At 43.1% G+C, this 26,219-nt stretch overlaps 1 protein-coding gene across 1 annotated transcript in view; it reads left to right on the top strand.

Moving 5' to 3' along the window:
• The window catches only part of SLC24A3 (solute carrier family 24 member 3), a 500,867-nt gene that overhangs the window by 843 nt on the left and 473,805 nt on the right, over nt 1-26,219 (top strand). The window lies entirely within an intron of this gene.

Below are 26,219 nucleotides of genomic sequence, written 5' to 3'. Positions count from 1 at the left end.
GAACACGCGGTGTGGACCAGGTAGAGGGCTCCATACCCGCTTTTCCAGAACAGGTGCCCGGAACTTCGGGTAGGAAAAGAAAAAGTGTTGGCCACCTGGCTAGGGTTTAAGGAATCTATTTGTTCTCTTTCACTGAACACAGACTGGGAAGACTGATCCCTTTTGTGCCCTTCCAGGTCTGGAAGAAATGATTTAGATTGTCCTGCCCATCAGGCTCTCTACTGCTCTCACGGTGCCCTGCAGTGGGTCCGCCCTTTACCCACAACTTTTGTCTTATCTTTGTCCTTGGCTTTTCTTGAGCTGGAATAGACCTTGTGGAGAAATGTGCTCAGAACAGTTGTCCACTGAAAACAGTTTGGACCCTGGGGGGCAGCTGTCTAAATAACGGAGGGAGAGACTTGGAAGAATAACTGTTGTAAAAACGGTTTTATATCCCAGCCGTTCAAGTGGCACAGTTCGTGGGAAAACAGCCGTAAAAATGGTTGTGAGAAAAAGCCGTTACAAATACGTGCCTTGGTGTTAAGATAGATGTAGCCCTGATACAAGGCATTAGGAAGTGCAGAATAAAATCTTTTCGATAGTGATGGTGAAAGGGTGACATCAATTAAAGAAGGGATCTCCCCCAAATTGGCTGGTCTCGTTCTTCCGGGGGGGGGGGGAAAGCAGATGGTCGGGCTTGGTTCAGGTCTTAACAGACCTCTTGACAGACTTCCTCATATATGGTAATATGAGAGAGTCCGCCTGGGTCTTCAGTGGAGCCCTTGGGACTACAGCTCTCTCCCTTTTTCCCGAATCCCAGATTATCTGGTGATGGGGGCCGGCATCGGGAAGGGGGCTGTGCCGGGGAGGGAAGCTGGACCTCTCTCAGAGGGCAGTGCCAGACCTGCCAAGAGCAGCTACCGACTGCTTCTCCCGAGAAGGGTTTCCTTTCACTGCCTTTTGATCTACCGGATTTTTATGAGTGCAAAGCCAGTCTGTACTGGGTGCCACCTTTGGAAAGGACCATGCAAAGTCAATTACGTGCCGGCCATTTTTTCCTGCATGCTGGGGCTCTGTGAGTCCTAGAGTTCCCACCGCTGTCAGGATATGAAAGACATTTTTCTGGATGGAGAATGTGACCCATACAGTTAAGTCCATCAGTGACAGGGGGCTGCCTGGGCCCTGGGAAAGCTGGGATGTTCAGGGGGAAAGGAGGTGGCAGACACTGTGCAAACTTAAAACCTGGTGACTCAAATGTCATTTTGAAATGGTTTCCCTAACAGTGATATTTCTATTCAGGTGCCACCAACTTGGGCATAGTTCCGTAGCACGGCTCTTTCCCCGGTCCCTTCCCTTGGTCTCTCTCCTTCCATATTCTTTCTGCCTCTCTCTCCTCTCCCAGAAATGTAGGGCTTCAGAAGACCCCCACCCCAGCAACTGAAGGTAACAGTGAAAAGCCAGCAGTGCAAAGAAGGATGTCATCCAGCCCTCAAATGGCATGCCCACCCTAATTCTGTCCCCTGTCACCTTTTCTTTAAGTAGATACTCGTTATTTCACTACATGACGCCTAGCCGATTCTCAGCAAGGTTCAGGTGTTTTGAGCTAGTTTTTTTGAGCTAATTAATTAATGTGTGTGAATCTGCAAGTGATCATTTAGCTTGGGGGGCAATTGTCATTCAGCATATTTAAGCATTTGAATAGTGACTTTTACCCTGGAAACTTGGGTGTTATTCTACGTAAGGGTCCTTTCAGTATGGATAAAAAGTTTGGAATTTAGCCTCATTTTAAAGACACGGTGTCTGGGAGAGGCTGAGTGATCCGCTTATGGTCACACAGCATTTGGGGCATAGAGGGAAGAACCAGCCCAAGGTGGCCTGGCTGTTTGATCCCACCTCTGTTCCCTGCTATTCATGCCACCATCTGGGTGCTGCTTTGTAATATTTATATAAACACATGGGGGTACCTTGCTAATGATCAAAGGGGGATTTTTTATTTATTTACCTTGAAAGCCATGCAGTGATTAAACGTAACTAAGCAGAAGCCTGTTTTCTAACGCATATTAATTTTTCTTTTCTTTTCTTTTTCTTTCTCTCTTTCTTTTTATTTTTTAATATAAAGAGCACAGTCCTTTCACCAAACCCAGATAGAGAGGTGTTGCAGTTGTGTTACACAGTGTTGTATAACATTCCTGATGGTATGGAATCTGAGCTCCTTCCTGGACATCTGACCGAACTCCAGTCTAAATTCCTTTCTCTGAGATGGGACACAGGCATTATTAAAGGGAGGGTTAGTGCTGTAATCAAGACAAAGGTTAACCCTCATGGTAACAAAAGCAGTAATAATAACTGGAACTTGGTGGGCTCTTACATGCCAGGCACCGTGCTAAAATAAGGACACTTTTCATGTGTTGTGTTCTTTAAACTTGTACACACACTTTGCGGATGCCCCGAGCTTTTGGTGGTAGAGGAAGCAAGTGGGTCTGGGTGTTCTATTTAGATATTGCTGATAAAGATCTCATTTCTTATCTGTTTTCAAAGCCAATTGAAATAAGGTGTCAGATTTGCTAACGGGGGTTTTCTTTTCTTTATCTTGTTTTTTTTTGCAGTGAGAATGGATTACTTTTGTGTGTTTCGAGTGGTTTGAAAGTGTTTAATTTTTGTTTGAAGTAAGGGACCTGGTCATCTTTTTTTCCCCAGAAGTCATGTCAAAAAAGCCCAGAGGTTCTAACTCAGGAGTGATTATAGACATGTTCTCTAGAAAGTTCCTGGGTAGGTGAATAATGAGTAAGGAAAAAAAAAAGTAATATATATTGCTCAAAACATATATATATATACACACACATACACACACACACATATATGTATGTATGTATATACGTATGTATGTACATATATATATTCTGGCCCAGTTACTATTGCTAATAAATTACCCCAAAGTATAGTGGTGTAAAACTACCATTTTATTTTTTTGCTCATGGATACTTCGGCTCAGGAATTTGGACAAAGTGTAGTAGGGATGGCTTGTCTCTGCTCCACGTCTGGGGCCTCTGCTGGAAGGAGTGAAAGGCTGGGTGACTTGCCAGCTGGGTCTGCAGTCCTCTGGAGGCAACATCACTCCAGTGTCTGGGGTTGATGCCAGCTGGTGGCTGGGACCCTCAACTGGGCTGTCAACCGGAAAAACTATGTGTGGCCTCTCCGTATGGCTTTTCCATGTACCTTAGTTTGAACTTCCTCAGAGCACAGCAGCTGGGTTCCAAGAGGATAAAGGGGAAGTACATGGCATTTTTCTGTCTTAGCCACGAAAGTCACACAGTATGACTTCCATTGTTTTCTTTTGGCCAAGGCAGTGACAGATGTCAGCCCAAGTTCAAAACAGGGGGACAGAGATGCCACCACTTACTACTCAGTGGAGGAGTGGTGGGGTATATGGTAAGGTGAGCATGCGGGCATGTGTGTTGGTGTATAAGATGGGCATGTGTGTTGTGGCTATCTTTGGAAAACCAGGGGGCCAAGGGATAATAACTTAGAGATCAGAGACGTTTCCCAAGGTGGTAAATGGTGAATAACACACACATATTTGAAATACTTTCCAATCATGATCACGTGGCAACGCATCTGAAGTCAGGTGTGGGGTGCACAGGTGGTATTTGGAAAGAGGGCTGTGTGGGTGTTTGAACTGCAAATTTCAGTTGCTGATCTGAGAACGCATCTTTAGCTTTGTGGCTTCCCCTTCCTCAGAGGGCAAAGACCACAACCTTTCGATCCCTCCTATGGCTGACAGGGCTGCCTCACTGGATTCCTCAGCTTTATCTTCCCTCCCTGCCTTCCCTTTCATGCTACACTACTCAGGCCTTCCTTCTGCTCCTGAAAGGGGTGACACTTCTTTTAGCCCCAGACCTGTCACACACGCTGGTTCCGTAGTCCCCATCCCAACTAGTTCATCCTTCACTTCCAGGCCCAAGATCTTCCTAATCCAGCTAGGTCCCCCGTTTTGCTCTCTGAACACCCTCAATTTTCCTTTCACAGTATTTATCACAGTTGGTAATTATGTATTTATTTAGTTGGTTCGAGCAATCTGTCGTGCTTACCAGATTCTAAGCTCCCAGAGGTCAGAGACCTTGTGACCTTTGCTCACCTTTGTCATCTGTGTCACCTGCCCACAGTAGATGCTTGTAATATGCTTGTTAAGTAAAGAAGCTGTTTTGATTTCTGAACGATGGTACCTGTGTTCAAAACTAGCCACCATGCCTCGGGAGCTCAGTTACTAGCATATATTTTCATCTCATGATTTATAGTTCTGCTGCCTGTCCATCAAATTCAATATTCTTACATGTTTTTCATGGGCTCACATGGACCTGCAGAAGGTGAGCGCTTTGCCCAGTGTCGCTTCGTTAAGTGGCAGGATTTGAACACAAGCCCACTTGCATCCGAGCTGGATGCCGCTGCACTCCCTAGCCTCAGCTTAGGAGGACATGAATAGAAAATGGGAATCACGCTGCCTTTTTCAGTCGACTGGGGAGAGTAAAGGAGTAACAGAAGGTTGCTTTCATAGAAGCAGTATTTTAGGAACACATTGCTTTTCAACCTTTTCTATTTTCTGCCTAAACATATATAGATGTGTCTCTCCTGGCTTTTCTTAGCTGCTCATCAACCCAGATTTTTTCTCAAAGATTTCCTTTACTTGCAAGCCTTGAATCCTTGTGGGAAGATTTCTTTCTTTCTTTCTTTTATTTTTTTAAATACCCCAGAGGGTTGGCAAAGCCAAAAGAATTGCAAAACCAGCCATTTGCTTAGAATTCCAAGGCTTGGTAGAAGTTGGCTGATGGGGCAGGATTTTGGCAACTCTCTTTTTCCTTAAGGAGATTCCTTTTCTTTGAGTGAAGTAAGTTTTTTGAGGGAAATGGTAGTACACAGACACTTGTGTTGGGGAGACTGAGGTAGAGAGTTGAGAAGGCATCCTTGAAGTCATGTAGTGAATGGCTAGTACTGTCAGGAAGGTAATGGAAGTCTTTCTGCTCTTTTCCTGCCTTCAATTTCTGTAGAGCTTATTTGGCAATGAATTTTGTTTATCTTTGCAATGGTTTGAAACATGGTATTCTCCTGCAGAGTTTGAGAATTAAGGATTCAGTGGAAGAAGGTTTTCTCTGAGTGGAGTGCCATTTATAATTCTGGAGTCCTAAGTTCTTAGACATGGATGATGTCTTCTAGACTCTCTCCTGGAAGATGCACTTGTCCTGTCCTCGTCCTCATCCCTGGGTGAAGTGAGCTCTTCATTGTTGGGTTTTCCCACCCCCACCTTTGGGACACTGTCTTCAGTGGCGCCCCTTGGATGAATTCCTGCCTGGATGCTACTGGAGGCACAAGACCCAAGGACTTCCATTCATTCACTCAGTAAACATGTGGTAGGCTTTTTCCTCTTTGATGGGGGTGAATGTGGTGTCTGAGATGGATACCTGGAATATTGTCATCATGGTGACTTAGACTTTAGTGGGAGGAGAGGTGTTGAACAACTAATTTTCAAGAATTATGAGAGAGAGTGAATGAGAAATACATCATGGCATGGAGGAGGTGTTGGTGGTAAGCAGAAGCTGGAATCTGGAAAATAAAAGGAATTAGGTTGGGAATGAATAGGGGTTGAAAAAGATAATTTATAAAAAATGGGCAATAGATACAGGCAGGCAATTCACAAAGCAATTGCAAATGACCAGTAGACACCAGTAAAAACCCTCAGCCTTAATAGTAATCAGGGACATCTAATTTGAAAGATTTATTTATTTGAGAGAGAGAGCAGGGGGCAGGGCAGATAAAGAGAATCTTCAAGCAGATTCCCCGCTGAGTGTACAGCCCCACACGGGGCTCAAACTCATGACCCTGAGATCATGACCTGAGCCAAAATCAAGAGTTGTATGGTTACCCTGCTGAGCCACCCAGGCACTCCTCAGAGAAATCTGATTTTAAAAAATGATGAGATACCATTTTAAAAAATCAGATTGGCAAAAATGAAAGCATGTGATAATGTCAGGTGTTGGCAGAGATGCAGGGGAGACAGCTTCTCTCATTTACTACAGGCAAGGATGTAAATTGGCTCCCCAAACACTGTGGGGAATTGCAAGGTGATAAAGTTTTAGGCACAGACCCCAAACGGAACCTTGGATAATTTTTAATGAAAGGTATAGAAAGGGAAGAGGAGGGATTGGAATGGCAGTGCCTAGACAGTTGAGCCTTGGATGCAAACCCAACTTTCCTGGATCCATTGGTTGTTAGAGGAATGACCGTGCGGCATGTTGGTCATGACCCTTTGCACTCTAGACTAAAGATGTTAGGTGGGAGTTCAAGTGAATGGGGGGAAAGGCCTTTGTCATAGCTGGAGGTGTTCAAACCAATACCAGTTGCTTATTTGAATTATGAAATCTAGCCATTGTTCCTTGTTTGTCAACCACTCCTTATTTCCAGGAGAGTGAGAATAATTAACGTCTGCTCATCTGTGACCTAGTTGGTGGAATTTCACATTTGCAACTTGGTGTTTCTCTCTTCATTTCCTCCCTGTACTTCTGCCTTGCCTGACCACAGCCAATGTCGTTTTCACTTGCGTGACTTACGGTGGACCCTGATCCTCTAGAGGACAGGAAGTAACAAGTAGGTTGCTTGAATAGGACTTTGATGTGAGAACAGAGGGTGTGGGGGTAGGGTATGCACCACCAGGAGAAAGGGGGGGTGCCCCCAGTTGACATCAAGGAGTCAACAGCACCATTTTTTAAAAAAGATTTTATTTATTTATTTGAGAGAGAGACAGTGAAAGAGAGCATGAGAGGCAAGAAGGTCAGAGGGAGAAGCTGACTCCCCATGGAACTGGGAGCCTGATGCAGGATTCGATTCTGGGACTCCAGGATCGTGACCTGAATTGAAGGCAGTTGCTTAACCAACTGAGCTACCCAGGTGCCCCAACAGCACCAATTTTAAGAAAGAACATGAGATAGTCACTTTTGGATGTTTTGATTTTGATGGCTAGTAGGACATCTGGGTGAAGTATAGCTGATCATTAAAATCAAGGTTATAAAAAAAAATCGAGATTATAAGCTGCAGGTAAAGATAAGGCACTGCAGATAAAGACCTGAGAATAGTATGCACGAGAGTGAAAATTGTATCTTTGCTTAGCTCCGTGGGTCTCAGTCTTCTATGCACGTTGTAATCACTGGGGAACTTTAAACTTTACTTATGTCTGGGTCCTGCCCCCCACAGATTCTGATGTAATATTTTGGGGGGGCAGCCTGGGCATTGGGATTTTTCACAAAAGAAGCAGATAGCCCCAATGTGCAGCTAAGACGGCACCACTGGATTAGATTGAGGGTCAGTATTTACCTTATCATGGACATGTCGTAGCTGAGCTGGGAATTACGCTGGGCTGAATTTTTCTGTCCTGAACAAGAATGCTTCTTTTTCTAAGCCTTCACCACTAATTGAAGCCCAGACTTTCCTCCGGTTACCTTCATCTTCACTCCCTATGTACACTGCCATTGGGTATTCTATCCGGTTCTCTTTTTCAAGAAATCTTTCTTGGGTTCTTCCGGCTTGTTCCAGTCTGGACAGGTTGCTTGTTAATCTGCTGTCCAGCTGTCATTTTGAGATCTCACTTCAGCTTCTTCCTGCTTGTGGTTTCTTTCCTCCAGCTCTCCATATGTTGAAAGGATCCCATGTATGTTTGCCGTCTTTTTTGGTGTATCCCTTCATTTGTGGAGTACATTTCTGGGGATCACACACCCAGGTGCTTTCTAAGACAGGGGTGTGGAAATAACAAAAACAAAAATTTGAGACATTGTAGGTTTGAAAATACATTAATTCTAGCCCCACACTTTGAAGATGGGGGGTGGGTCAGGAATTCAGTTTGGAACACAATTTCCACACAGTTTTGAAGGCCTTGCTCTTATAACTTACAGGGCTGTCCCTGAGAAGTCTGAGGCTATTTAAGTCTTTGGTATGAAACCTGGTTTTCCCCCTCTGAAAGCACGTGTGCTCTTTGCTCTGCTTCTAAAGCTCAGGCGTATCACAGTTAAATGTCTGCCGTGGTTCTATTTTCATGCATTTTCCTGGACACTCACCTGTTTCTTTTAATCTGGAAGCAGATGTCCTTTGGATCTGGGAACTTGTGTGATTTCTTCCATCCTCCGGTCTCTCTTCTCTCTAAATTGTCTGTTATTTGGGTATTTGACTCCTGAGATTCTGATTTTGAAGATTCATCTTCTAATTTTCTTATCTCTTCTCTCCTATGTTTTTTTTTTCCTCATCCTTTGCTCTAATTTCCATAGGTTTCCTAACCGTATCTTTGAATTCTATTGAGCTTTGAATTTCTGTCGTATTTTTAGTTTCCAAGAGCTCTTTTTTATTTCCCCTGTGCAAGTTATTTTTAGTAGCATCCTGTTCTGCTTCATCAATACGAGTATCATCGCTTACATCCCGACTCGGTTTCTCCAAGTTGCTGTTGTCTATTTTTCTGTTTTGTTTTTCATGTTACGGGCTTTCTTTGAAAACCATGTGACCCTTGGTGTCTACTCATATTTACATGAGGCCATTGAAATGATGATTGGAAGCTGTGCAAGGAGAAGGGTCTGTTGACTGTTTCTCTGTAAGGTGATCTGGCCGGACCACGTCTCTGGGCAGTGCTCCCACATCTCTCGTTCTGGATCTTTATCAGTGGGTTGTCAGATTTCCCAGAGAGGGGTCACCCTGTGTCCTGTCTAGAGGGAGATCCAGTGGGAATACAGTGGGAGAGGAAGTGGGGTTTAGGGGGTGTCGTTCAGCGGAAACATTTCCCTAGGCTCAGTGAGTTGTCTCAAGGGTGGCTAGGAGTATGACAGAGCCACACAATTTATTTTGATCCATTGCAGGACTATCCTGAGGCATTTCAGGCTCCCGTCTTCCTGCTCTTCTCCCTCCATTCCTGTCTTCCTCCTTTTTCTTTCTCTTAACTCCTCTACATGCCAAACTGGTAAGAACTGTGGCCTCCTGGGAGGGCTTATGCTCAGGGGCAAGGGGGACGCATAGTTTTCACCATCGTCTTCATTTTAACTGACCTTTTTATGGAGGTAGTTGTAGATACACAGCTGTTGTAAGAAATAATGCGGAGAGACTCCTCGCATGTTTTCCCCAGTTTCCTTCAATGGTAATGTTTTGCAAAAGTCTAGTATCATATAACCTGTGTAGTGCCTTAGATACAAGCCACCGACCTCATTCAGATATCCCAAGTTTCATTTGTATTCATGTGCACGTGTGTGCGTGCGTGTGTAGCATGTGTATGTGTGTTTGTATGTACACGTAGTATGCATGTGTGCATGTGTGTGCAGGCTGTATGTGTATAGCACGTGTGGTGTGTGTTTATGTGTGTACATGTGTGTATGCATGTGTGTAGTGTGTATGTGTGTGCATGTGTGTGTGTATGTGTGTGTTCTGCACAGCTTTATCACCTGTATCAGTTTGCTGTAACCACCACAGTCAGAATGCTGGACGGATCCACTGTCACGACGGCAACTTACGTTCCCCTTTCCATAACCGCACAGCCCCTGTACCTGTTTACACAGAACGAACAGGCGAGATAAGTAACTCGTGTCACCTCCAAGAATAAAGTCAAAACATTATAACTTCTGGAGTGAAAGGCTACTTATAAGCTGGGGGTGGGGAGAGGAGTGTGAAGGCCGTGGAGACCTTGGTCAGTGATGGCATTCCTTCCCTCCAGGGATGCCACTGTGTGCTAAGTGCCAGGTTAAGGCTGCGTGGAGCTGGGGACCAGTTTCTCTGATGGGTCACGTTTTCTGTCATTTGCACAGCATTTCTGAATGAAGGCTCCATGAAAAGTTTACCCAAGCCTCTTTTTCATTCACGCAGGTTAGCCAAGATTTCTGCAATTCTAGTTTCACCATTATTTGTTTCCTGGGGAATTAGAGATGGAAATCTTGGGGACCATTGTCTCTTAACATCTGGCTTTATGTTTAAGGAACCTGATGTGAAAGATAATTGTAATCAGGACCCAGGTCCTCGTTTTCTGACTCTCTGCTTAGTAAATAACTACCCCCAACCCCCCAAAAATTAAGGGTAGGAATATATTTAGTGCAGATGGACTCTGGAATTATTTCAAATTTGGAAATGTTTCTGAAGTGTTAGGACCTTGTTGGGAATTATTTGGCATGCAGTGTGGTCACTGTATGGGGAAAATGAGGGAATTTCAGGGGGAGCTGCTTCTTGTAACAAAAGATTTTTTTTTTTTTCCAGAAATATTTGCTCTTAGGACACTCGTGGCTTGCTTCAGGAGAAAGTTAACATCATTGGGTTACCTTTCACTTGGCTAGTCACCTCATGCAGCTATGAGAATGATTGGTTGTTTTGAAGATGAGTGCCCATTAATTTTTCTTATTGGGGTCTTGGAGTTGATAGGATTTCACCATTTTTCATACCTGGTGTTGCAATTCTAGTCTGTGATCTAAACACCACTTCCAGCCAAAGCAAAGCTTCCTAGGACCTTAAGACCCTAGGTTTTTGAAAACCCCAGGATAATTCCCTTCTGAGTGGGATTTCACAGTGTGGTCATTTGAAATCACAAGTGTTTGCTGGGGTAAGTACAGAAAGAAATCTCATTGTACCTACTTACAATAAATTGGCATGAGGACAGGTCAATTGCAGTATCTTCCAACATTATGGTATATTTCCTCCCTTAGATATTGCAAAATTGATAGAATACTATATAAAATGTCTGGAATACTGCTTTTGAAACTAGAACTAGTAATATACAAGAAAATTGATTGACAGGATGCAGAACAAAAATATCACCCCTTAGAAATTTTGTCAAACTAACCCTTTGTAATCATTCCCTTCCTCATCCCTAACCTCTGATCTGTTTGCTGACACCATGGTTTTTGTCTTTTTGAGAATGTCATACACATGGAATCCCACAGGATGGAATCTTTTGACACTGGCTTCTTTGGCTCAGACTCTCAGATTTGTCTACATTGTTGCATGTATGGGCCGTTCATTCCTCTTTATGGCTGAATAATATTCCATTAAATAAGATCTACAACAGCTTGTTTATCCATTTGCCTATTGAAGAACTTTTGGGTTGTTTTAGTTTTGGTAATTATGAGTAGAGCTGCTTATCAGTATTCAAATCCAGGGTTTTTTGTTTTTTTTTTTTTCCTTAAATTTCTTTTTCTCACTTTGTTATACTGGCAGAGACTTCCAGTACAATGTTGAGTTTGAGTGGACGTGCTTGCCTTACCCTGATTACGTAGGGAGAAAGCCTTCAGTCCTTCATCTTTAAGTATGATGCTTGCTGTAGGACTTTCATAGATGTCCTTTATCAAGCTGAAAAAGTTCTCTTCCACTTATAGTTTGTTGAGAATTTTTTTTTTTCTTGGTTCAAAATATCACTTTATTATTAGGAATTTATAAGTTGCCACAAAATCTACTACATTTTTATTTATTTTTATTTTAAAAAATTTTTATTTTATTTTTTCAGTGTTCCAAGGTTCATTGTGGTGCATAAACAATGAATGTTGAGAATTTTTATCAGGGATGGATACTGAAGTTTGTCAGGTGGTTTTCCTCCATCAATTGATATGATCGTATGGTTTTTATTCTTTAGACAGTTAAAATGATGGATTGCATGGGTTGATTTTCAAATACAGAATCAGCCTTGCGTACCCTGGAGAAGCCCCACTTGATCACTGTTTTTTTTTTTTTTTTTTTTTAATTTTCCTGAATTTGGATTGGTCATATTTTATTGCAGACTTTTGCATCTGTGACCACCCAGGGTATTGGTCATAGTTTTCTTTTCTCATACTATCTTTGTTTAGTTTTTCTATCCCCACAAAATGAATTAGGGAAGTACTCCTTTACCCTGTATTTCTAGAAAAGGTTGTGTAGAATTGGTAGATTCTGCTTTTTAACGTATCATAAACATGGCACCAAACTTGACAATGAATTTTTAATGTCCACATAATGATAATTTTAAAAACCACAGTATTTTTCTTAGTATTTATAGCAAGTGATATTTATTGGACACTTTGCATGCTCCAGGCACTGCGTAACTGTTTTTACCTGTATTGACTCCTTTAATCACCATATCCAATGGAGTAGGTACCATTATAATCTCCATTTTACATGCAAAGAAGAATAAGATGAAGCATGTAAGTAACTTGCTTAAAGTTTCTACATGACCGATATTACTTGAATTCAGGCTGTCTGATTCCAGACCCCATGGTCTTAACTATTACATTGTATTCTCCAGTTATATTATAATTTACTTATTCATGCCTCCGTTTGGGATATTGAGGTATTTTCTATGTCCTCACTGTGATGAATGTTCTTGTACTGAAATCTTTGGTAATTGATGACAGTTCCTTAGGCTGGATTCCTAGAAGTGCTATGTCAAAGTGCATGCTTATTGTAAAGGCTAATAACATCCTGCTATGTAATTTTCCAGGAATTTGAAAAAATTAGAAGTTCCAACAGCAATAGTTTGAGAGTGCTCAATTCAGTGTTCTCTTCCAGAATTGAATATTATGATTATTTTACATATTTTAAATTCTGTTTGATTGTGGAGAGATGGTATCTCATTGCTTTACTTTGCATTTTTTCATACTGGTGAAGCTGAATGTTTAAAAAAATGTTTATTGGTCATTTATATTTCATGTGAGAAAAACTTATTCATGTCTGTTCTCCATTTTTTTCTAAGGGGATAACTGTTTTTCTTAATGACTTGTAAAAAGCTCTTTATATATTCTATATATTTGTCTTTTATTCTATATCAGAAGTTTTGCCCCCCCCCTTTTTTGGTGTACAGATTTTCATTTTTATCTGGTCAAAACTGTATCTCTTTTCTCTTGTATTTTTCCATTGTTTTATTGTTAGACCTAGGATCTCAAGTGTGTGTTTATTCCACATAATCCTCTGTGTCTTTTTTCCTCCTGTTTGTATGGTTTAATTTAAAAAAAAAAAAAAACCCTCTTTATTTCATTTGGGATTTACCTGAGCTAAGATGAAGATTGAACTTGAACAGATGAGCAGATTTAACAGTTAAATTGTTTATTGAATAATCTTTCCTTTGCCCACACATTTGTGGAATGACCTTTTAATCCCCGTTTGTTTGCTTATATATCAGAGGCAGTTGCTGTGATGTCTGTTTTGTTCTATTTTCTCATTAATTAATTATTGTAACTTATTAGGATATTAATTACCTAATGGGGCAGGACTTCTCTCCTCTTGTTCTGGGAGAAAAAAAATCATTTGCTGTTATCACTTGTTTATCCTTCCAGGTGAACTTTAAAATCTCTGTTGAATTTTGCTCAAATGCCTGTGGGTTTTGACAAATCTATAAATAATCTGTGGAGAAATGGCATTTTACAGCATTGATTCTTTTTATTCCTGGTGTGCTTTTTCATTTGATCAAGGCTATAAAACAAATCTGTCAAGATTCATAATTATTTCCCTATCTCCTTCTTACATATATTTGTGAAAACTATTATTATTTATTCTGACTGTTGTTTCATTCTTTATATATTCTCTTAAAATACTTAATCTTTACCATTTTTCTTCTCTTCTTTATATTTTATTCTTAAACTATGCAAGTAATAATAAACACAAATTTATTATACAAACCAATACCTTGTATTTTCCCATAGTTTTCTATTAAAGGGAATTTTTATTTATTTTTTTATGATAAAAGTGCTCAACAAAGTAGGTTTATTTATTTTTTCTTTTTTGTTAAGTTTTTATTTTAATTCTAGTTAGTTAGCATACAGTATGTTATTAGTTTCAGGTGTACCATATAGTGATTCCACACTTCCATGCAACACCTGGTGCTCATCACAACAGGTGCACTTGGAGGGTATTTTTATTTTTAATTAATTAATTAGAGAGAGAGAGAGAGTTGAGCACGTATGAATGGAGGGGAGCAGAGGGAGAGGGAGAGAGAGAATACTAAGCAGGCTGCATGCCCAGCATGGAACCTGACATGGGGCTCGATCCCATGACCCTGAAATCATGACTTGGGCCAAAATAAAGAATTGAATGCTTAAAGGACTGAGCCACCCAGGCACCCCAGAGGGAATTTTTAGATTCATGCAGTAGTTGGGTGGTTTTTTACTGGTGGCTCTTGTTAGGTGCTTTTCATTATGCTATGGAAGTTTCCTTTAATTTCTCATTTTCTGAGAATTTTCTTTTCTTTATATCCGCCATGGATGTTTTATGTGGGCAAATGACTTATTAACATTTGTTGAAGTGTTTAGTATAATGTAACATAAATAACTATCCATGTGAAGCTACTCCTGAGGTAAACCCCAGATAGCCATGATATTTTTTTTCCTTTAATAGGATACTGGGTTTGATTTGTTCATATTCCTTATAGGATTTTGCTGTTATATTCTTGACAGATATTGACATACAGCTTCCCTGCCAGGCTTTGGTGTTAGCATTGGAGCAACCTCACAAAACTATTTGATGATTTCCAAGTTCTCCTGTGTTCCAGAATATTTAATGAAGCAGGGAGTTGGCCTGTAACTTTAAAATCTGCAAGAACATTTATATGGGACTGCCTGGCCTTTACCTGGCCTGTAGCAATCTTCTTAAAAGTAATTTTGGAGAAACCTTTCAATTTCTGCCACTTACTGCTTACTTTTCCATGGAGCTAATTTGTTTTCTCAGAAATGTCCATTTCATTAAGATGTTTTAAAATGAACCAAATTATCAGTGCATTTTAAAATTTCAACTTTTTCTTTAATTGTGATTATGTAACACTTTCTTATTACTAACTTAGGTGTTTCCTTTTTCCTTGATCAAATTTGACTGTATTTGGTTTATTTTATTATTTTTGGAAGATCCATCTCATGTATCTTTATCAATTTTGCTCTTCCCCCTGTTTTCTGAATCAATTATAACACTAATCATTCTTTAAAAATCTTAATTCCTTTGTTTTCTAATATCTTGAATTAAGTGCTTTATTTGTATATTTTTATTCTTTCTTGTTAATGGTGCATTTGTCCTTGAGGGAAGCTTTAGACTCACCTTATAAATTCCAAAGTGTCAGGTAGTCATTATTGTACTTTTCAAATAGTCTTGTCATTATAGTTTTATTTTTTCTGTAAATTAATTATTTAGGAGAGTGATTTTTTTTTAATTTTATTTTTTATAAACATATATTTTTATCCCCAGGGGTACAGGTCTGTGAATCGCCAGGTTTACACACTTCACAGCACTCACCATAGCACATACCCTCCCCAAGGTCCATAATCCCACCCCCCCTCTCCCAACACCCCAGGAGAGTGATTTTTAATTTCCAAGTTTATGTGTTTTTTTTAAAACACTAATTTCTAATTGTCTTCCAGTTTGTCCAGAGAATATGAGCTTTGATTGTGGTTTTTCATCTGCTTTGGTTGTTTCTTTTTGGAACACGAACTGTTTGTGATTGGATACCCATTTGTCTGTCTTTCATATCTATCATCTTCTCATTTCATCATTTCCCTCTTTTTGTCATTTTCTCTTCATTATGCAAGAGTTTCTACTTTTTTCTTTTTTTTCCTCCTCAGTGGTTTTATTTTCAGCACTTTGGGTCTGCTCTGATGCCTTTTATTCCATTTAGGTTTTGTTCATGCATTTCCATCTTTTTAATTTCATATTTTGTCCATCCTCATATTAGCTAGCTGCCATTGTAATCTTAGCCTTTCTGCTCATTTTTAATTTTCTTTCATATAGCCCATATTTCTTTGCATGCCATTGAGATTATGAAGTAGTTTCTTTCTAAAATTTACTTCTACTTCTTTTAATAAATTATTTTTGGAAGTATAGTATTCTTTATGTTGCAGTGAATTTTTTTTGAGTTATCCACCCTTGAAAGAGAAGATCCAGGCCCTGTGTGTGCCTGGGAAGGGACTCCTCTGTCCCTCCAGAGCACACTGCCGTATCGTGATACTATTAGTATATCTTCAGCTGAAGGTCTGGTTGCTGTTTGTTCATAGTCTTGACCAAATTCCCTGTGTTTATGTGACTTTTCTAGGGTAATTCAGCTTGCCTGAGAGGAGATATCCTGGTAGTTTGAATATTTAGATAGAGCTTTATTCATATAATTGCAATCAGGGATAGTTCTTCTAGAGACAGTTCATTAAAATCTTCCACCCCAGTTTGGGTCTTCCTTTGGTTCTGTTTGTCTCTTCTCTTTGTTGTTATTCTGCAAATGGCAATATTACCCCATCCATCCACTCTTTCCCCAGGTTGAGTTATAGAAAGAGATATTCATGGGGCGGAGAGCCCCTTGAAAGCATTTCCTTTCAGCAGCCTGGTTCTGAAATAAGGATTCACGTCTGGGGACCGGTGTGCCATAGCCCAGCTCTCACTTCCCACAGCTCACCTGTCATGTCCCATTCTTCTGTTTCAGGGGCTCATCCACACTCTGTGAATGTAGGAAAGGGCAAATCACATATTGTTGACTGATGACCATAGTATCCCAGGATGCCTGTGCAGATTTCCGCTTTAAAGTTTCAGTTTGTTACAAAGAAGAAGAAATTTCATTCATGGATAGCGGGATTCAGGAACAGCTGAATCTGTCTAGTATTAACTGACTGGTCAGTGTTTTTTCCATGCTCACACCTCTTTCACATATTTTATCTCACTGAATTATCTTACTGAATGATGGATTTGATATTATCCTCTTTGGGTTAAAGTGACTTGCTCCAAGTCACACAGGTAACAATGGTGGTTTCCACTGTGCTGAACATCTCTGAGGAACAATTCCTGCCAGGAAGTTCAACAGAAGTAACTCCAGTGTGGTAGGCAGAATAATGTCCTCCTCCCTGTCAAAGATGCCCATGTCCTAATCCTGGGAACTTGTGAATCTATGGCATGTGGCAAGGGTGAATTAAATTAACTAATCAGCTTGTTTCGAGATGGGAGAGTATCCTGGATTATCCAGGTGGGTCCATTGTGATCACAGGAGTCCTTGTAAGTGAAAGAATGTGGCAGGAGGGGTCGAGTTAGGGAAAGTGAGGGCAGAAGCCGAGGTGGGGGGCGGTCCATTGACTGGCTTTGAAGATGGAAGGTGCCATGAGCCAAGGAATGTGGGCAGTTGCTGGGAGCTGGGGAGACAAGGAATGGGATTTTCCTGTGAAGCCTCCAGAAGGAACAACAGCCCTGCTGACACTTTGAATTTAGCTCACCAAGACCCCTGTTGGATTTCTCATTCTAGAAGTATAAGATTTTGGTTTGTTTTAAAGTCACTGAGATTGTGGGAATCTCTTGCCACAGCATTGGGAAACTAACACACTCTGCACATCAGACTTTATGATCTGTTTTTTTCTTTGTTTTGTTTTTATTTTTTCTTAAAGTTTTATTTATTTGTTTGGGAGCAGGGAAGGGTAGAGGCAGAGGGAGAGAGAGTCCTAAGCAGACTCTGTGCTGAGCATGGAGCCCGGTGTGGAGTTTGTTCCCACGACCCTGAGATCATGACCTGAGCTGAAGCCAGGAATCAGATACTTAACCAACTGTGCCACCCAGGTGCCCTATGGTATCTGAGAAGCAGGAATAGGAAGTCCTGGAGTGATCTACTATGTGTGCACATCACTCCAGGCATTTACCTGGGCCTTCATTTGATACATTTTATCCTCATTTGATATACTGTATATTTATTTTCTCACTGTGCTTGTGCTACTCTCCCAAGGAGAATGTCAGCTCCCGGGAGCAGGAACTTCCTCTGTTGTGTTCACGGTCTTATGCCCAGTGTCTGGTTTGGAGGAAAAGCTCAATAAATATTTGTTAGATTATTCCTTTTTGCCTGGATGATACTGTACTAACAAAATGGAGTCTCAGTTGCTTCCTTAATGGAATACTGCCAACTGTATAAGTAGTAACAAAAATAAAAAGAAGAAACTGAGTTAAAATGATTGCTTTTCAGTGTTTTTTCTAGTGTCTAGTCATATACATAATTTTCTTCTTTTTAGAGTTAGCAGATTCTTGTCTCACACTCTCAAAGGATCCTCTCATAAAATAAGATAGGTGATCATTATAAAATAAAAACGGTGTTGTAGATTACATTGTTGACTTATACATATGATGTTCCATGTTGCATTTTTGCAACTTAACATATTTTAATAATGATAACCATCAGTTTTTGATAATTACCATTTCATGGGCTGGTTGGCTTCCCATTAAATATACAGGATATTCCATTGGATATGTAAAATATATGTATTTAATTTTTTTGGTTATTTAAAATATTATAAGTTACTTAAAATATTTTATCATTACTAATTAAACACCCTTGCCCATGAGTCTGTTTCGAGTCACTGTAATCTGTAGTTATTATTCTGTTTGTAGTCGTTGGTAGTATGCTCGAACTGCTAACAATGTCTGTGAAGTTATGGGGCTTCCACAAGTTTCTGTATAGACCTCTGTTCACTAGGTTCCCTGTCTTGGAGTGTTTTTTTTAAAAGATATATTTATTAATTTTAGCTAGAGACAGGGAACGAGCATAAGCAGGAGGGGCAGAGGGAGAGAGAATCTGAGCAGACTCCATGCTGAGCAAGAAGCCTGGCACAGGGTTCATTCAGTCCCAGGACCCAAAGATCATGACCTGAGTCAAAAACCAAGAGTTGGACACTTAACCCACTGTGCCACCCAGGCGCCCCTGTCTTACAGCAATTTGAATAGCTTCTTCATTTCTGTTTACTTCTGAGGCATTCTCTGCCTGGTATCGAGTGTCCCCGCCTTGTCTCTTCAACCTCAGATTGCAGTTCTGTGTCAAATTCTCCCTTGTCAGAAAGCCCTAGAACTTCTACAACAACTGGAGGGAAAGAGAGTGGTGATGGGTCAGTGATGGCAAAGAGGGATCAGTTTGGAAAACACGTCAAGAGGGTTATGAGAATCCACTGAAGGCATCTCCTTAAAATATATCACATGATGACCTTCCCTTTTATAAGTAGACACTTTGTTTTTTTCTTCCTTCCTCTTCTTGACAGTTGCTTTGGTTTTCCGACATGCTGATTGCTCCTTTGATAACAGAATAAAAAGGAAACAAATGTTCACCATTGACTCAGTTTCACAAGAGCAATGAAAAATCCAGGGGTGGGGGAGGGGATCTCTCTAGACGCCCTTTGGTTTGTACAAACCAGCAGAGTTAACTGGATTACAAACAATAGCCCTGAGCTCGGGAGGAGAAGGATGTCCACTCTGAGGCCATTCTGGACAGTTGTTTTGCCTAAGATGGCAAGATCATCATCTTTCCATCTCGAGGCAAGAATGCCATACATGGGCACATCTTGTCCTGCCTGGGAAGGGATGGTCCTGGAGGTTTCTGGGGTACCATTGTGTCTCTTGATGGCCCTTCCATGTCAATGTTTGCTTTTTCTGTGTTTTCTGAGTCCACTGGGAAGGAGAGTAGGGAGGCAAGAAGGAAGAGGGGAAGCTAGGAGGACTGAATCCTTGCCTGGGAGCACTGTCTTTCGATGAACGTTCTGAGTGTCAGTGCAGAATGAGGGTTTATTTTAGGAGACATCAGGAATGAACTCTTTTATGTTGATATTGTACAGGACTGATCTGTATTATTCTGCCGTGAAGAATGATAAAACTTCCTGATCCTCCTACATCTTTATAGTTTCTGCCATGGAAAACATTTGTGGGTAGGAAACTTGGCTCATCCTGACCAGAACAGGAGTACTGGACAGTAAGTCTGGAAATGGGGGTTAAAGTCAGCTGCATGTGCACATATATTCTCCATTTCCCACCAGTGAAATGTGTGCCTTTGCACTGTGTTGTCTTTCCACTGGAAAATTCTACAACTCCCCAATTTTACCACTAATTTGAAATCACTAGCCTCCTGGAAGATGTTGGAGATCTGCTTCCTCCTAAGGCTAATTTACAGCCAGAGCAATAGAGTTTTGCTTCTGAGCATGCCCTGAAACATTATTCATTTTTATTTCATAGAATTACTCTTATAAATGTGATTTTCTGTTGGTTTCACAGAGCCATTGAGATTGTCCAGCTCGATGGATTTCTTTGGCATGTCATAAATTTTCGCTTGTAGTAGAAGGATGGTGTTCAAAGTAAGATCCTCGGATCCATCGTCTGTATCACCTGGCACCCTTCCCCCTTTGAACTTGCTAAACATGCAGAATCAGGGGCCCCATTCCAATCTTCCAAATCAGAATCTTTGGGGATGGGAGCTAGGAAACTTTATTCTAACAAGGTCTCTTAATTGCATGTCAGAGAAGGTTGAGAAGCATCCACAAGCCAGGGAGGCAGACAGGTCCTACGATTTTGCCCTGCACTTGCAAACATACCCCCAAGCCTATGGTCTGCCCCTCGAGGGGCGCTACTTCCATCAGACCTAACGGGCTTTATCTGAAATGCCAAGATAGAGACCTTTCTGTGTTTGGGAAGGTCGGGTAGTTCTGTTGAGGGCCTGAGGATGTCGAGAGGGAAATGCAGATCTTCTTGAGGGTGGGGGTAGAAAGGAGGATGCCCTTTCCTTAAGGGGTGGCATCCATTGTCCTTAGTACCCCAGGCTTACCTCCACAATGTGGAGTGCCCTCAAAAGAGCCACAGGAGTTTTAGGAAGGGGACAGCAGCTCTGGCTGGCAGGGTTGGGATGCAACACACACCAGAGGTGGCTCATGTGGTCGCCTTTTTAAATTAGTTGTTATTACGCAGGTAAATTCATGGGTTACTTCCTGCTTCTGAAAATTGAAGACATCACATAGCACTTACATCCTCTGTGCGTGCCTGTCTCTATCCCCATTATTTACAGCTCTGTCCAGGAGCCACTGGTCTGGCTTATCCCACTTAATCTCATTCAACAGTATGCTAGAGGCTGATCCGCCTCCTTCTTTTCCATGACAGAACAGTATTGCAGGATACCCTGTGCACACTCCCAGATGCATTTCTTACCTTCTCCTGCTCTTCTTTGATCATTGGGAGCTACTTTACCCAGCTCCGTGGCCCTCTGTCTTCCAGGCACTTTGGCCAATGGGAGTACAGCTTGGGGAGAGAAAGAAGAGCATCTCCTTCCCCTTCTTCCCCTTCCTCTCCCACCTTGCTTCAGGCAGCCTCTCTCCATGACTGCATTTAGTCTGGAAGCCCCTCCTTTCATGGCCCTGCTCCTGAGCCCTTGTCTCATGCCATTTCCCTGTTGTCTTTCCCACCTTAGGGATGCTAACAACCTCCTGCCATAGGTCATCTCTGGTTGCCCCAGACTTCTAATTCTGTGACCTGTACAGCCCGTGGTACTCTGTGTACTCTTGTGTTGGTTTTCTTCACTGTCTTGTTCACAGGATTTTGCTTTTTAGCTCTTCCTCTTCTGTTGGACATTTGAGGTGTTTTCCTTGTTTCCCCCATCACAGAAAGTGCTGGAGTTGAACATTCCAACACACAGCTCCTGTGCGTGAGCCCAGGTGATACCGAGCAGTGGGACTGGACTCTCTCTGGGTGCACTCTGGATCTTAGGTGCTTGCGGTACTCAGTGAATTACTCTGCTGAGAGGAGCTTACTAACTGTTGAGTGAATGAGTGCACGAATGAAAGAAAGAATGACGAATTCCCTTAGGCAAATGGAGAAAGCATTGCCTCACTGGCCTCACGTGAAATGGCCTTTGTTCTGTGGCCTGTTCTGAGGCCTGAACAGAGTACAAGTCCTTTCAGGGTCCCTTTCCTGGCAGAAGCTGACCCAGGCTCCAGAGCAGCATTCAGGAGCATTGCTGGGGCTCGTGTGAAATGAGTGCTACCAAGAAAGCTCCTCGGTCTCCTTAAGACAGACAGGGTTTAGGGAACCAGGCATCTGCTGTGATTCAGGAGAGTGTTGTGCCTTTGCAGGTGGATGGGGGTGTTGATAATGAGTGATGGGGGTTAAGAGGATGAACTAAGGGGAAGCGAGCAGCTCATGCCCGCAGGTGCTTGAAGTCTCCCTCGCTTCCCAGAGAAGCAAAAGGCTGGCCCATCGTTCCTTATACCCTTCTCAGCTCCATAATGCTTTTAGATGAGGATAAGGAAAAAACAACCACCACCACCACCTTCAAAATAAGCATCAAGGCCTGTATTGAAAGGCCAGCAGATGTGACTGGCAGACGGGGATGTGTGTGTGGAAAAGGAGTTGGGGCGTCCTTTGGGGATGGTTGGACGTTTACAGATCACTTTCTCCAGATTTATAAACCTGCCTTTTTTTCTTTTTCTCCTAACAGTTGAGCTAGTAGAGTTTATTTTTTTATCTTTATTTTTTAAGATTTTATTTATTTATTTGACGGAGAGAGATCACAAGTAGACAGAGAGGCAGGCAGAGAGAGAGAGGGAAGCAGGCTCCTTGCTGAGCAGAGAGCCCGATGCGGGACTCGATCCCAGGACCCTGAGATCATGACCTGAGCCGAAGGCAGCAGCTTAACCCACTGAGCCACCCAGGTGCGCTAGAGCTAGTAGAGTTTAAACCCCACTTCTTCCCTAGGCTGCTGTTCCCCAGGGAACTGCCCAGACTTCAGACACTTCCAAATCCTGCAATTAACTTGAAAAAGTAAGATTAGGTTTACTTTATAGTGCTTGGCCTATAAATGATGATAATGAGGAGTTAGGGCCACCCAACGCACATCAGATGAGCTCAGTCCTCGTAAACACATTTGGCAGGGATTGCATTGGGCCTCCCTCTCCGGAGAGGCCTTTACCTTTCGAGTTGAGAAACCCTCCCGGTTTCAGAAGCTGCCGCTGCTCATTCATTGTGTTGCCGGCCTGGTGGAGGGGGGCGGGGGTTGGGTGGATGGAACCCTCAGGATTCGGTTAGCCAATAGCACCGCCTGCCCTTCTCCTGCCTTCACCTGCTTTGCCTCCTGCAAGTCATCCTGGAAAAGGATTTCATGAAAAATTGCCTTACAAGGAGGCCCAGCATGAGGTCCCTGTAAAGGCACAGAAATCTGTGCTCTCCGGGGTTCAGCATCTGCTCGTGTCCCCTGTGAGCTCAGCCTGGCTTCAGGCTCTGTGAGGCATCCGAAAACTGGCAGGGCCAGGCTGGAGTTCGGGCTGCAGATGTGGTCCTGCTCAATGCTTTCCTCGTGCAGAACCCTGACCTCTGGTTCTGTGTCACGTTGGTACACACACACCGTAATCTGAACGAGACATTGACAGCCGGAGCATCCCTGTGTTGCTGGATTCAGACAGATTGCGATTAGCCCCCAGTGAGAGGAGATGACACACACAGCTGTCCTGGGGGACTCTGGTTTTGTCCCCTTCTCACCAAATCCCACCCGCAGCTCTCCTTCTAGCCTCACCTCGGCTTCTGATGTAAGCCGGAGCCTGCGTCTTGCCTGTGTTGATGGACTTCCAGAGCCTGAGCCCCTCTGACATTTTCCTGCTGACTTTTCTGTGCTCAACCCAAATAGGAAATGACAGGGATGGTTTCTGTGCAGAGAGAATAGGATTCATGTGGTTACTTTTAAAAACTCATTCGGAAGTTTAATGTATACACAGACATAGACACACACGGAGAAAAGCATATCTATCACAAGCGTAGCTCGATGATTTTTCATAAACAAATAGCAGCTGTGAGATCAAGAAGCAGAGCAGGGCCTCTACCCCTTAGCCCCCTAGGGGTCCTTCCTGCCCACCCCCCCAGACTGACCACTTTCCCAGCTTCTAACCGCATAGATTAGTTTTGCCTGTTTTTGTATGTTACTTCAGTGTAACCTGTGTATATATTCTGTTGCTAAATACATGCTTGTGGGCTCCATCCGTGTCATTTTAAGTGTTGTAGATTACTCACTAATGTGTTGCATTCTCATGCCTGCCTTTCCAGGATCATGTGTGCACACTTCGATGAGGTCTGTACCCTAGTGTGGAATCACTGGGTCTTGGGATGTGCCTACCTTTGGCTTTTGCAGGTCCTAATAAGTAGTTTACTTATTTTTTTTTAAAGATTTTTATTTATTTATTTGACAGAGAGAGATCACAAGCAGATGGAGAGACAGGCAGAGAAAGAGAGAGAGGGAAGCAGGCTCCCTGCTGAGCAGAGAGCCCGATGTGGGCCTCGATCCCAGGACCCTGAGATCATGACCTGAGCCGAAGGCAGCGGCTTAACCCACTGAGCCACCCAGGCGCCCAGTAGTTTACCTATTTAAAGTATAGCTTGGATTTTAAAGCAAAGTAGATAATTGAGTTTAAGCTTCATGGTCACATGTGGTTGGATGGAAAGGTTTCATGGGCAAACCACTGCCAAGAGAGAGTCCAAACCTTTGGGATGGAGAAATTGCGGGCATCATGGCATCTTCACCCTTGTTTGGTGTTGGGATCCTGGGAATAGGTGGTCAGATGGGCTCATGTCTTGCCATCTCTGAGCTGGAACAATTATCATTTTTGACCCATCTCTGCATCTTCTCCTTCTTCCTGCCCCTCTTCTTCATGGACTTCTCTTCTTTTCTCCTTTCTGAACATCTCCAAAAAGCAGTTGTATCCCTGGCCCTCCCGCCCCTGCCACGCACACGTTAACACACATTCACACACACATACCCCTTGCCTGTGGGAGGACCAGTTCCTAAGGTAGTAATACAGTCAGGGGAAACACAGCATGGAGAAAAGTGTTAATTATACTGGAGGAAAGTGTGATCACAATAACTGCAGCTCTTCAGAGAAAACCTTATTTAAGAAAAAATACTTGGTAAGAACAAGCATTCCCCAAATTACTGTGCCCGAGGCCAGGCCTGTACGAGACAGCCCCACTCTTGCTCTCATGCTGTTCTCGTACCATGACACGCCCAGCCCATGTGCAGCAGGCCGGCCAGCAGAAGCCACCCAGAGACCCGCAGATGAAAATAACAAGGCAGTGCATTCTCTAGATGGCACATTGCCTTGGTAGCCAGCGCCTGCTGTGCATGGGGATCGTACCACCCACTCCTTCCTCCAGCCTGGGTCTGGCCCCAGACCTTGTGGCTTGGAGTGAAGGGTCAAGGATCTGGGCACCCATCTGTTGCTGTCCCCAGCCCTCCTTAGGGGACCTGTTTGGGGGGTTGGAGTGGAGGCCGGCTGAGGGACCTCTGTAGAGGTGAGACGTCAGGCTCCTCCTGCCAGCCTGGGGACCCTAAGGGTCTCGGTTACAGTGGTGGTGCCTCCTGGGAGCCAGTTCATAGAAGGCATCTATGCAGAAGCTGACTGGACACCACCCAGGGGGTTTGTGGGCTGCCTTGGCACAAGTCCAGTGACCCTAGACATAGAGGAGTATCCTGGGGAGAGGTGCCAGCCTGGCTGGGAGCAAGCATACTAAGCGAAGGTAGGTGACAGAGTGGGTCCAGCACGGTTGTATGTCGCCATCACTGGCTCCTCTCTGCCCTCTGACCCTGTGCGGCACTCTCTCCTTGACCACAGCAAAGCCCCAGGCGGGGTGGCTGCCCCTCTCAGTTCCATGGCCTGCTCTTTGGACATGATAGGATACCATGGACTCTGATGTGGGAGAGGAATGACTTGGGACCATCCTCATCTCTGTCTTCTCTCTGTCACCTGAGAACCAATAGAGAAAGCCACTTGAACAAAGTGCGAAGATGGTGGTTCCAGTATCTCCTGTTACTATATTCTTCCACCCATACAAAGTCTTAGGTTTGTTGACTCATTAAGCCATACTAATAAACCACCAATCTGTTCATTTCCCTTGAAAATTGTCAAAGACCCATGTGACTGACTACTTTGGGGGGCTCTCGGCCTGCAGTATGTGGGCTGCCACCAGAATTTACATAACTGCCGCTGAGAGCAGAGGCTGGTGGCATTTCCATTAGCCATCATGGCCTTCACTGAAGTGGACGCGAGGGTTCCGTTCTTCTGACACAGCTTGTAGATCCTCTGTACCACCTCGTCCTGCTGGGAGGCGAGGGCCGGCTCTGCAGTGTGAATCTGCATGTAAGAGCAGACTGTTTCCATTGCTTTTCCCATTCTGGGTTGCTGGGAGCTCCAGGGACAGTGACCCTCTGTTCAGGGTGGGCTGAATTACTTGCGTGCAGATGGGCAGACAGGCCTGGGGAGGTGAGGGAAGCCAGTGTAGGTGCTGCCTGCGGTAACACAGCCTCCTTGGGAAGGAGTAAATGAATATGGAGTCATAGACCTCCTTCGGCAGGGGGCCCACTGTCTCTGGTAGGCAGAGCCTGGTTCCTGGGCAAGTGAGTTATTGAAGGATGGAAGCAGGATAAAGCAGGTTAGGCTGGGCGTGAAGGCTAATCTGGAATGTAGTCTCTGTGGGGGCCAGCTAATCCCACAGGGAGA

Source organism: Lutra lutra, chromosome 9 (assembly GCF_902655055.1).
Source record: "Lutra lutra chromosome 9, mLutLut1.2, whole genome shotgun sequence".
Classification (NCBI taxonomy): domain Eukaryota; kingdom Metazoa; phylum Chordata; class Mammalia; order Carnivora; family Mustelidae; genus Lutra; species Lutra lutra.
The sequence above is the reverse complement of the archived record's forward strand: the minus strand, read 5'-3'. Positions and strand labels throughout refer to the sequence as shown.